The sequence below is a fragment of the Triticum urartu genome, chromosome 3A (genome assembly GCF_056163025.1).
Source record: "Triticum urartu cultivar PI428250 chromosome 3A, HENAU_Tu73, whole genome shotgun sequence".
NCBI lineage: Eukaryota > Viridiplantae > Streptophyta > Magnoliopsida > Poales > Poaceae > Triticum > Triticum urartu.
The window spans coordinates 645,744,060-645,755,895 of NC_141875.1; positions in this window are offsets into that span (position 1 = coordinate 645,744,060).

An 11,836-nucleotide genomic window follows, 5' to 3' on the forward strand; every position below is an offset into this window, starting at 1 on the left:
ATCACCATCGTCACCGGCGCGACACCTTGATCTCCATCATAGCATCGTTGTCGTCTCGTCAATCTTATGCTTCCACGACTATCACTACCGTTTAGTAATAAAGTAAAGCATTACATCGCGATTGCATTGCATACAATAAAGCGACAACCATATGGCTCCTGCCAGTTGCCGATAACTTGGTTACAAAACATGATCATCTCATACAATAAAATTCAGCATCATGCCTTGACCATATCACATCACAACATGCCCTGCAAAAACAAGTTAGACGTCCTCTACTTTGTTGTTGCATGTTTTACGTGGCTGCTACGGGCTTAAGTAAGAACCAATCTCACCTACGCATCAAAACCACAACGATAGTTTGTCAAATAGACTCCATTTTAACCTTCGGAAGGACCGGGCGTAGCCACACTCGGTTCAACTAATGGAGAGACAGTCGCCCGCAAGCCATCTATGTGCAAAGCACGTCGAGGGAACCGGTCTCGCATAAGCGTACGCGTAAGGTTGGTCCGGGTCGTCTCGTCCAACAATACCGCCGAACCAAAGTATGACATGCTGGTAGGCAGTATGACTTGTATCGTCCACAACTCACTTGTGTTCTACTCGTGCATATAACATCAACATCAATAACCTAGGCTCGGATGCCACTGTTGGGTTTCGTAGTAATTTCAAAATTTTCCTACGCACACGCAAGATCATGTGATGCATAGCAACGAGGGGAGAGTGTTGTCTATGTACCCAACGCAGACCGACTTCGGAAGCGATGACACGACGTAGAGGAAGTAGTCGTACGTCTTCACGATCCAACCGATCAAGCACCGAAACTACGGCACCTCCGAGTTCGAGCACACGTTCAGCTCGATGACGATCCCCGGACTCCGATCCAGCAAAGTGTCGGGGAAGAGTTCCGTCAGCACGACGGCGTGGTGACGATCTTGATGTACTATAGCAGCAGGGCTTCGCCTAAACTCCGCTACAGTATTATCGAGGTATATGGTGGCAGGGGGCACCGCACACGGCTAAGGAATAGATCACGTGGATCAACTTGTGTATCTAGAGGTGTCCCCTGCCTCCGTATATAAAGGAGCCAAGGGGGAGGGCTGGCCGGCCAAGGAGGGGAGGCGCAGGAGAGTCCTACTCCCTCTGGGAGTAGGATTCCTCCCTCCAATCCTAGTCCAACTAGGATTCCTCGGAGGGGAAGGAAGAGAGGGGGGCCGGCCACCTTCTCCTAGTCCTAATAGGACTAGGAGAGGGGGAAGTGGCGCAGCCACCTTGGGCTGCCCCTTTCTCCTTTCCACTAAGGCCCATGAAGGCCCATATGGCTCCCGGCGGGTTCGGGCAACCTCCCGGTAACCCAGTAAAATCTTGATTTCACCCGGAACACTTCCGATGTCCAAACATAGGCTTCCAATATATCAATCTTTACGTCTCGACCATTTCGAGACTCCTCGTCATGTCCGTGATCACATCCGGGACTCCGAACAACCTTCGGTACATCAAAATGCATAAACTCATAATGTAACTGTCATCGTAACCTTAAGCGTGCGGACCCTACGGGTTCGAGAACAATGTAGACATGACCGAGACACGTCTCCGGTCAATAACCAATAGCGGGACCTGGATGCCCATATTGGCTCCTACATATTCTACGAAGATCTTTATTGGTCAGACCGCATAACAACATACGTTGTTCCCTTTGTCATCGGTATGTTACTTGCCTGAGATTCGATCGTCGGTATCCAATACCTAGTTCAATCTCGTTACCGGCAAGTCTCTTTACTCGTTCTGTAATACATCATCTCGCAACTAACTCTTTAGTTGCAATGCTTGCAAGGCTTATGTGATGTGCATTACCGAGAGGGCCCAGAGATACCTCTCCGACAATCGGAGTGACAAATCCTAATCTCGAAATACGCCAACCCAACATCTACCTTTGGAGACACCTGTAATGCTCCTTTATAATCACCCAGTTACGTTGTGACGTTTGGTAGCACCCAAAGTGTTCCTCTGGTAAACGGGAGTTGCATAATCTCATAGTCATAGTAACATGTATAAGTCATGAAGAAAGCAATAGCAACATACTAAACGATCGGGTGCTAAGCTAATGGAATGGGTCATGTCAATCAGATCATTCAACTAATGATGTGACCTTGTTAATCAAATAACAACTCTTTGTTCATGGTTAGGAAACATAACCGTCTTTGATTAACGAGCTAGTCAAGTAGAGGCATACTAGTGACACTCTGTTTGTCTATGTATTCACACATGTATTATGTTTCCGGTTAATACAATTCTAGCATGAATAATAAACATTTATCATGATATAAGGAAATAAATAATAACTTTATTATTGCCTCTAGGGCATATTTCCTTCATTTTCCTCCCTGGCGAGCGCAGCCAGCCAGGCACGCCAGGCGAAGTTTGCATCGACGCGCTGCGCGGCGTTGAGATCGCCTGCGCAGCCAGCTCCTTGGCCGAACTTGTCGGCGAGGTCCGCCTCTCCGACGAACCTGCGTCCGACGCAGGCGCGGGCAGCCCCAAAAACCTCCTCGCGGGCCTCCTCGATCAACTCCATGTTTCCGGCGAGCCTGCCGTAGACTTGGAGTCTGTAGGCTCCACCGACCCGATGCTGGTCGACTCCGACACCGCGTCGATCGACGCGTTCCCCACCAATGTGGTTGTCTACGACGAGCCTCTCCCCCACGCAGAGAGCAACGGATGCACCGCCACTGAGGTGCTAGTCATCAGTCATGACGAGTTCCCTGGCAGAGGAGCGCCCGACTCACTCGGCGCAGCGCTGCAAGACCTGACTGCGCCCATTCCGGAAGATGCTGACGCGGAGACGCTAGAAGCGCGCCGCCTTCAGCTCATTGAAGGTGCGAAGAAGCTGGCCAGCATGAGACGCTTGTCAAAAGCTTACCAGCGGGAGATGGATCGCGCTGTTGGCGGCTCGCCGGCCCCGGCAGGGCCCAGTCGCCTTGGCGCGGTCCAGCAGCGCGGCGTAGCCATCGCCAGCCTGTTTGGGGCTAGCCGCTCCGTGTACGCTACACCGGCGGAGAACATCCGAGCCGCCCAGGCAGCGGCGGATGAGCTGGACAATTTCGAGGGCGAAGAACGCCGCCTCATGATGGAGCGAGTCCAGCGGCTCCTCGACGCGGCCGCCGCGCAGAACGAGGCCGGCTGCCGCACGGAGGCGCCACAACGGCCAAACAATGACCCGCACCAAGATCAAGGCGCGACGTCTCAGACGCCGACTGGCGGCGCCCGAGGAAGAAAGGACAAGGAGCCGGCTGTCAGCCACAGTCGGACTCGCATTACCATAGAGCGCGACCGAGATGGCCGCCCGAGAGCAGTGGAACGACGGGACGACTGTCTGCCTCCCCCTCCCGCAAGGAGAGGCGAGTCTCCCCGCCGCCTGTTGACCATCCGACTCTCGGTGACCGCCTTGGCCGCCGAGAGGGAGTTGGAGAGAATGACGCCCGCCACCGGATCGACCGACTTCACCGGTCCCTGGCGCTGGAAGAAGAAGACGAGCTGGGTCTGCCTTGTTTCGGGCCCCGCATTCGGGACGAGCCCTTTCCCAGAGGGTTCACGCTCCCAAGAGACACGCCCAAGTATACCGGCTCCGTGAAGCCGGAATACTGGCTAGTCGACTATTCCACGACTGTCAGCATAGCAAACGGCAACAAGCGTGTCGCCGTAAAATATGTTCCGCTCATGCTCCAGGGCACGACCCGGACATGGCTGAACAGCCTAAAGCCCCGCAGCATCAACAGTTGGGTCGACTTCACTGAAGCGTTCGTCCGCAACTTCACCAGCACGTACAAGCGCCCTCCCAAGCCTCGTCAGCTCTCCTTGTGCGTGCAAGGTCCTGACGAGTCGACTCGCAACTACCTCACGCGTTGGGCTGAGCTCCGGAACTCCTGCGAGGGCGTGCACGAGGTGCAGGCCATTGAGTACTTCACAGCTGGGTGCCGAGAAGGCACCCTCCTCAAGCACAAGCTCCTCTGCGACGAGCCAGAAACCCTCGACAAGCTGATGATCATAGCGGACAAGTATGCCACGGCCGACTCCTCCATGAAGGCGGAAATTCAAATGAGCATGACTGGCAAAGTAGCTCCTCAGGCTCCAAGAACTACGGCGGCAGACGCCGGCCGGCGACAACAGCAGGGCGACAACAAGCGCAAGGCCCCGCAGCCGGCTTCCGGCAGCCGGCAAGTCGCGACTGTTGAAGCCCAGCAGCCAGAAGAGCAGCCTCCGCCCAAGCGACAGAAAGGCGGCAAGCCGAACTGGTTGCCAGCCTTCTCCTATGAGCAGACCTTGGATGGACCTTGCAAGTCCCACAGCGGCGTGAAGCCGTCGAATCACACCACCCGGAAGTGCCACTGGCTCACCAGGATCACCAAGGGAGACGGCCTCCTGCCACCCCCGCCTGCTGGGCAGCCGCCTCCGCCTCCGCCCCAGCAGCCGGCAGTCAGGCCAGTCGGCGCAGTACAAGACGAATACCCTGAAGAGCATGGAGCCTATGTGGTGTTCACCAGTGTGGCTGATGATCGACGCAGCAGGCGGCTGCAGCGACAAGAGGTGAACGCAGTAGCCTCAGAGACGCCAGAGTTCATGCACTGGTCTGAGAAGCCCATCAGCTGGAGCAGGGCTGACCACCCAGAAGTGATGCCGAGTCTGGGCTCCTATGCCTTGGTCCTGGACGCCACCTTTGCCACGGACAAGCGGGCCGCGCATTTCTCGTGAGTTCTGATAGACGGGGGCAACAACATCAATATCCTGTACAAGGACACCATGGAGAAGTTAGGAATCAAGCAAAGACAGCTTCAAAACAGCCGGACTGTGTTCCACGGCATTGTTCCTGGGCTTTCCTGCTCACCAATCGACAAGATCCGGATTGACGTCCTCTTTGGGGACAAAGATCACTTCCGAAGAGAGTCTGTTTGGTTTGAGGTGGTGGACCTTGAGAGCCCATACCATGCGCTGCTTGGCCGACCCGCCTTGGCCAAGTTCATGGCGGTCCCCCACTACGCCTACCTCAAGATGAAGATGCCCAGTTCCAGGGGAATTCTGACTGTGGCCGGCGACTACCGGAAGTCGTCTGCTTGCGCGGCCAAGAGCAGTCGGCTGGCCGAGTTCCTAGTGATCGCAGCCGAGAAGCGACTCCTTGAACGAGTTGTGGCGATGGCCGGCAAGCAGCCGGAGATATCGCCCGACCCAAAGGAGTCGGAAGCCGAAGGTTCGTTCAAGCCGGCCAAAGAGACAAAGAAGATACCCTTGGATCCGGAGCACCCAGAGAGGTACACCGTCGTAGGTGCAAACCTCGACAGCAAATAGGAAGGCGAGCTCGTCGATTTCCTCCGTGAGAATCGGGACATCTTCGCATGGTCTCCCAAAGACATGCCAGGTGTATCGACGGATTTCGCCGAGCACAAGTTACATGTCCGATCTGATGCAAAGCCGGTCAGGCAGCCCCTGCGCCGCTTATCAGAAGAAAAGAGAAGAGTTGTCGGAGAAGAGATAGCCCGACTCCTAGCAGCCGGCTTCATTGTGGAAGTTTTCTTCCCGGAGTGGCTGACAAATCCGGTCCTGGTGCTAAAGAAGAACAAGCAATGGCGAATGTGTATTGACTACACGAGCCTCAACAAGGCCTGCCCCAAGGACCCATTTGCTCTACCAAGAATTGACCAAGTGATAGACTCCACAGCCGGATGCGAGTTGTTGAGTTTCTTGGATGCATACTCAGGATATCACCAGATCAAGCTGAACCTGGCTGACAGATTGAAGACCGCCTTCATCACGCCGTTTGGAGCATTCTGCTACCTCACCATGACGTTCGGCTTAAGGAATGCCGGCGCCACCTTTCAGCGTTGCATGCAGAAGTGCCTCCTCAAGCAGCTCGGTAGGAACGCCCACGTCTACGTAGATGACGTGGTGGTGAAGACGGAAAAGCGTGGAACGCTGTTGGAATACCTCAAGGAGACCTTTGAGAACCTACGCCGGTTCCAGATCAAGCTCAACCCCGAGAAGTGTGTCTTCGGAGTACCAGCCGGCCAGCTGCTAGGTTTCCTGGTCTCTGAACGTGGCATAGAATGCAACCCAGTAAAAATCAAGGCCATCGAGAGAATGGAGGTACCCAGCCGACTGCTGGATGTGCAGAAGTTCACCGGCTGCTTAGCATCCATCAGCCGATTCATCAGTCGGCTGGGCGAGAAAGCTCTCCCCTTATACCAACTCATGAAGAAGACCACTTTTTTCGAGTGGAACCATAAGGCGGACGAAGCTTTTCACCAGTTGAAGAAGATGCTGACTACTCCACCAGTCCTAGCGGCTCCGACTCCTAAGGAACCTATGCTCCTGTACATCGCTGCCACCAGCCGGGTAGTCAGCACGGTCATGGTAGTGGAGCGCAAGGAGGAAGGCAAGGCGCTGCCTGTCCAGAGACCAGTATATTACCTGAGCGAGGTACTGTCGACCTCCAAGCAGAACTATCCCCACTACCAGAAGACGTGCTATGGCATACACTTTGCTGCCAAGAAATTGAAGCCATATTTTCAAGAGCATCCAATCACGGTGGTCTGCACGGCTCCACTTGCCGAGATCATCGGTAGCCGAGATGCTTCTGGTCGAGTGACCAAGTGGGCCATAGAGCTGGCTCCTTACACCATCTACTACCAGCCCCGCACCGCTATCAAAACACAAGCGCTGGCCGACTTCCTCGTCGACTGGGCCGAGACCCAGTACCTACCTCCAGCGCCTAACTCCACCCATTGGCGGATGCACTTCGACGGCTCCAAGATGCACACCGGCTTGGGAGCCGGCGTCGTCCTCACCTCTCCCAAAGGCGACAAGCTCAAGTATGCACTGCAAATCCATTTTGCCGCCTCCAAGAACGTTGCCGAGTACGAGGTGCTCATTCACGGGCTTCGGCTTGCCAAAGAACTTGGCATCCGCCGGATCTTGTGTTATGGCGACTCGGACTTAGTGGTCCAGCAGTCATCTGGCGACTGGGACACGAAAGACGCAAACATGGCGAGCTACCGTTTCCTCGTGCAGCAACTCAGCGGGTATTTCGAAGGGTGCAAGTTCCTCCATGTGCCAAGAAACGACAACGACCAAGCAGACACCTTGGCACGAATCGGCTCTACCCGCCAAGCAATACCATCTGGCGTCGCCCTTCAACGCCTCCTCAAGCCGTCTGTCAAGCCTTCACCAGAATCAGACTCCATTTTTGTGCCGGCTCCTCCCGAAGACGGCGGATCCGACTCCAGAGCTCCGGCAGATGGAACGGGGACTTTGGAAGATGACTCGAAAGCCGCCACAGTCGAGCCCGGCCCGGGGACTGCGGTGGCGGACGCGAAGATTCCAGAACTCGGCCCAAGGACCGTGCCAGTCGGCCTGGGGACTTCATCAACCCAGCAAGCGGCTGTTGACTCCAACCCGCCGCCTCCCAGCCCAGCCGCCCTCGTCCAAGTCGCAGTTCTGGTAGTCGAAGAAATAGCAGCACCCTCATGGGCCCAGCCCATCCTCAAATTCCTGGTGAACAAAGAGCTACCAACTGATGAGACCTCAGCCCGGCAAGTACAATGCCGGGCGACAGCCTATACCATAATCAACAGAGAGCTGGTCAGGCGCAACATCACTGGTGTCTACCAGTGCTGCGTAGAGCCAGAGCAAGGCCAGGCGATTCTCAAAGACATCCATCAAGGCGAATGCGGCCACCATGCGGCTTCAAGAGCACTCGTCGCCAAAGCCTTTCGGCACGGTTTCTTCTGGCCGACTGCCTTGGAAGAGGCCAAGGAGTTGGTCCAAAAATGCAAAGGGTGCCAGAAGTTCAGCTCCAAGCCGCACCAGCCGGCTTCTGCGCTCAAGACCATCCCCATTGCCTGGCCTTTCGCAGTTTGGGGTCTAGACATGGTGGGACCATTCAAGACAACGTGAGGTGGTTTAACTCACCTACTTGTCGCAGTGGACAAGTTCACCAAGTGGGTGGAAGCGAAGCCAATTAAGAAACTGAACGGTCCGACTGCCGTGACCTTCATCACCGATATCACAATTCGGTACGGCATACCACACAGCATCATCACCGACAATAGCACAAATTTTGCCAAAGGCGCCTTGGCCCGTTTCTATGCAACACAGGGCATCCGACTGGACCTAGTGTCCGTCGCCCATCCGCAGTCAAACAGCCAAGTGGAGCGAGCAAACGGCCTCATCCTGTCCGGCATCAAGCCTCGGTTGATCGAGCCTCTGGAGCGCTCGGCTGGCTGCTGGCTCGACGAGCTGCCTGCCGTCCTCTGGAGTCTGCGCACAACTCCAAACAAGTCAACCGGCTTCACGCCCTTCTGTAGGATCGAAAGTATGTCTAGAGGGGGGGTGATTAGACTACTTGACCAAATAAAAACTTAACCTTTTCCCAATTTTAGTTCTTGGCAGATTTTAGCTATTGTAGGACAAGTCAAGCAATCACCACACAATTCAAGCAAGCATGCAAAGAGTATATTGGCAGCGGAAAGTAAAGCATGCAACTTGCAAGAATGTAAAGGGAAGGGTTTGGAGAATTCAAACGCAATTGGAGATACGGATGTTTTTCCCCTGGTTCGGATAGGTGGTGCTATCCTACATCCACGTTGATGGAGACTTCAACCCACGAAGGGTAACGGTTGCGCGAGTCCACGGAGGGCTCCACCCACGAAGGGTAATGGTTGCGCGAGTCCATGGAGGGCTCCACCCACGAAGGGTCCACGAAGAAGCAACCACCCACGAAGGGTCCACGAAGAAGCAACCTTGTCTATCCCACCATGGCCATCGCCCACGAAGGACTTGCCTCACTAGCGGTAGATCTTCACGAAGTAGGCGATCTCCTTGCCCTTACAAACTCCTTGGTTCAACTCCACAATCTTGTCGGAGGCTCCCAAGTAACACCTAGCCAATCTAGGAGACACCACTCTCCAAGAAGTAACAAATGGTGTGTAGGTAATGAACTCCTTGCTCTTGTGCTTCAAATGATAGTCTCCCCAACACTCAACTCTCTCTCATAGGATTTGGATTTTGTGGAAAGAAGATTTGAGTGGAAAGCAACTTGGGGAAGGCTAGAGATCAAGATTCATATGGTAGGAATGGAATATCTGGGTCTCAACACATGAGTAGGTGGTTCTCTCTTAGAACATATGAGTTGGAATTGTGTATGTGTTATGATGGCTCTCTCCACGAATGAAGAGGATGTGGAGGGGTATATATAGCCTCCACACAAAATCCAACAGTTACACACAGTTTTCCAATCTCGGTGGGACCGAATCAACAAACTCGGTCGGACCGAAAAGGTAAACCTAGTGACCGTTAGAGATTTTCGGTGGGACTGACATGCAACTCGGTAGGACCGATATGGTTAGGGTTTGGGCATAACGTAATCTCGGTGAGACCGATTACACAAACTCGGTGAGACCGAGTTTGGTAATAAGCTAACCAGAGAGTTGGTCAGGCAAACTCGGTGGGACTGATTTGCTCTTTCTGTGAGACTGAAAAGTTACAAAAGGGAAACAAAGAGTTTACATTGCAATCTCAGTGGGACCGATTCGCTCTTTCGGTGAGACCGAAAAGTTACGAAAGGGAAACAGAGAGTTTGCAATCCCATCTCGGTGAGACCGAGATCCCTATCGGTAGAACCGAATTGCTAGGGTTTGGCAGTGGCTTATGACAAGTGAAACTCGGTGGCGCCGGATAGAAAGAATTGGCAGGACCGAGTTTGGCTCAGGGTTTAGGTCATATGTGGATATGGGAAAGTAGTTGAGGGTTTTGGAGCATATCACTAAGCACATGAAGCAAAAGGCTCATTAAGCAACACCTCATCCCTCCTTGATAGTATTGGCTTTTCCTAAAGACTCAATGTGATCTTGGATCACTAAAATATAAAATGAAGAGTCTTGAGCTTTTGAGCTTGAGCCAATCCTTTGTCCTTAGCATTTTGAGGGTTCCACTTTCACATCCATGCCATGCCAATCATTGAGCTTTCCTGAAATAGTCATCTTGGAATAGCATTAGCTCAATGAGCTATATGTTGTTATGAATTACCAAAACCACCTAGGGATAGTTGCACTTTCAATCTCCCCCTTTTTGGTAATTGATGACAACATATAGATCAAAGCTTTGACAAATGATAATAAGCATGAAATATATCGTCGCTTTGAGAAGTATGTGACAAGTAAGAGCTCCCCCTAAATTTGTGCATATTTAAAATTTGCTTTGGACTGCAAATGCACAAAGAGTTAGAGTCATGGGTTACTCTTCCATGTCACATACATCTTGGTGGAGCGCTTAAAATGATAAGAATGAAATACATGCACTCATCACCAAGAATAGTGAATGATCACATAAGATAGATAAGATGATAATATTAAGCAAACATTAAGTGTAGCTTATGATCAAACACATGATCATCAATGTCTCACGAGCAATGACATAGTATCTCACACAAAAGCAAACAAAGTTCGAAAAACCACCAAATAAAACAAGAGAGAATAAAAGCAACACACTCTCTCGAAGCCTATGATCTATACATTTTCTCCCCCTTTGGCAACAAGTTACCAAAAAGTTCCTAGAAAATGCATAGTGCTACCCTTTGGCAACAAGTTACCAAAAAGTTCCAAGGACGAAGCTCAGTCGACACTCAGGCTTGATCTTCAGGTGGTGGTGGAGTCCGGAGCACTCCAAGGACGAAGCCTTCTGTAGACGTGGTCGGAGTCGAGGCTGAAGTGGACGCTGGAGCTGGTGGAACTGAGGCTGTAGCTGGTGTAGACGTGGTGGCTCTGGGGTCAGCAACTAGCACTGCAGACGACCTCGGACCTCGTGGCACTCTGGCAAAGGCATCAGTTGTAGTCTTGCCTCTCCTCTCCTGCATGTCATCCTGGAGCTGCTCCACTACAGTCTGAATCTCTGTCACTTTGACATCCAAGTCATAGAACTTTTGTTCCATGATCCTCTCTAAGCTTTCCTGGTTCTGAGTTAGGGTGGCTAGTCCTTGCTTAATCCGCAGGGTGGATGCAATCAAGTAACCAAGCTGCTCTTGTTTGGTTTTCAGGAAATATTCAGATGCCTCCTCTTGAGTAGGCATCTTGGCAGCTTTCTCCTTCCTCGCCTTCTCCTTCTTGGCTTGTGCTTGGGCAGATGATGGCTCATTCTCAGTCATGACCACTTGATTATCTTCAAAGTCTGGACGGATGGGCAGGTGTTCCTTGTCCAATAAGTATATGCCCGTGCCCATCTTAGAGTTGATGAGCTCCTGAATCTGTGGGGCATATCCACAGCTCCTCTTCTGGTCTGCTGCTGTCCTCTTGGTTGTTTCAATCATAAGGCTCATGACTTTGAATTTCTGTGGCACGTCAAAGATATGAAGCAAGTTGATCGCGTGGCCCCTGATCATCTTGTGATCACCTGACTTGGGCAACAAGGTGTGCCTCAGTATCCAATTGATGGTTGGCAGCCCTGACAGAAGATAGTGTACTGAGCCAAACTTGAAAGTGTCAAGTGCTTCATTTGGAATTTCCTTGTACATGTTTGACATTGAGTTATGATCCATCTTCTTCTTGGCATATACATCCAAGTCATCTTCCTGCTCTTCTGGGGCATTAATCAGCTGAGCCCATTCAGCAACTGTAGATTGGTACCTCGTACCTTCAGACATCCATGTTATCCTACCATCTGGATAAAAATGTGCTGTGGAGTAGAACTGCATGATAAGCTCCTCATTCCACTTTGTGAGCTTCTGCCCAACAAAGTCCTCTACTCCACATGCCTTGAAGCTGTCCTGCACTCCAGGGTAGTGCTCTTCGTTTTC